Genomic DNA, 1,802 nt, shown 5'->3' with positions numbered 1-1,802 from the left:
TTGGCGCGGGGCACGCCGGGAAGGGAGGGCGGGCGCGGTCACGTGGAGGAGCGCACGCCGCCGCCATCTTGGGTGCGGGCTGAGGGCGCAGCAATGGCGGACTGAGGGGAAGCGGGGAGCGTGAGGGGTTAGCTCCTCTAAAAACGTGTCTGGGCAGCTCCTGCGGCACGAAAGGGATGCCCAGAGGGGAAAAGCAAAGCCTGAGGGCACCAAGTGATAGCCAGGAGGAAAAGCGATGCCTGAGGGAAGGCTAACTCCTGAGAGCTCCACTGGTGCCCTCATGCTTGGCCGGGACACAAAGTGTGACAACTTCCCTTCAAAAACAGTCTCAAACGAGCAGCTTAACAAGAAAATCACCTTCTCTTGGCACTTTGTTGAAAAACAAGCATGAGGTGCTGCTGCACGGTGCTTTAGGCTGCACACACACAAGGCAGTGTTGCCCAACAAGTCAATAATTAAGAGAGACATTGATGATTTATTTCAGCGCTGCGTGAGCTGCGTGCTCAGTGTATTCCCTAAATCCAGCACAACTAGCAGACTTTGACACTGTCGTTTATACTCAGAAATCCAGAGTGGGATGCTTCCCGAGCACAGCCCCTCTTGTAGGATGGATCAGTAATTTATTTCCACATGAGTTACATAACCCCACATGCTATAGGGAAAGCTCTGCACCTCTTTTTGTCCTGCTAGAGTTTTAGTGTTACAACAAACACGGTTCAGCTGTAGGACACACGGAATTTTGGTGTTTTGCCACGTTAGGAATGTACACATAGGCATCAACTGGATTTACTACATCCTTAAAGTTTCAGGGTGTCCTTGAGGAAGGGATGCGCTAATTACTTCTCTGCCTGAAAGTGTGCAAAGATCTCACATTAAAGACCATCCCGGCTTCAGACAGTTCTGAATTATCCCGCATTTGGCAACAACAGGAGCGATTCAGGGCACGGCCGCTCCGTGCCCTCTGAGGGGACATTTCCAGCGGGAAATGGCTCCACATTTTTTCCTGAGAGCGGCACGAGGCAAAGAGCCCCTGTCCCCTCGCTCTGCCCGTGGCATAAGCAAATACTGTTAATGTGCGACGCCGAAATGGAATTAAACGGTCGGGAATTAAACGGGATTAACACGAGGCGGGTTTTGCTCCACCATGTCCTGTTGCCACACACCAGCTCCGTCAGCGGGGCAGGCACGGGGCCGAGGACAGGGAACAGCGGCCCGGGAGTCATTAACAAAAATGACAAAATCTCAGCAGTGCTTGCTGAGTCAACGCCGCCGATTTGGGGAGCGGAGGGGAACCTTGGTGCCTGGCTAATTGTCTGTAGAACAAATTAACCCAATATTGTGTCTCTCATTATTCTTATCCTCACTTGGCTGTTGTTAAGCCGTTTTCTGTTGTCGTTCCTCTCGAATAAAATCTGTGACTTGAATAAATTTCCCCTGCAACTTTGTAGTGGCGCCACACCTGTGGTATCAGCTGAAGATTGTCCTTTATCTGTTCCTTACAAAACGGGCCCTGATTGAAGCTTCCTATTGTAGTGCTTCTCCTCCTGGAATTTTTTGTGGGAGCACAGCAGCTTAGCATGAACATTTTGTTTGCAATCAGTTGTTTTTCTGATAATGCTGAAGAAAACAGAAGGCTGCCAGACGCAAATGAAGCATGATTGTCTTATCTTATAATTACTTGGGTAAACAAACGCTGGAAAAATTAATACTGCAGCAAATTCCTTGAGAAGTTGGTGTGAGCACCAGCAGCCGGGCTGGGCCGGGTCTCTCCTGTGCATCCCTGAGCACAGCAGGAGCAGGGA

The sequence above is a fragment of the Catharus ustulatus genome, chromosome 3 (assembly GCF_009819885.2).
Source record: "Catharus ustulatus isolate bCatUst1 chromosome 3, bCatUst1.pri.v2, whole genome shotgun sequence".
In the NCBI taxonomy this organism is placed as follows: Eukaryota; Metazoa; Chordata; class Aves; order Passeriformes; family Turdidae; genus Catharus; species Catharus ustulatus.
Note: the sequence above shows the minus strand (reverse complement) of the source record.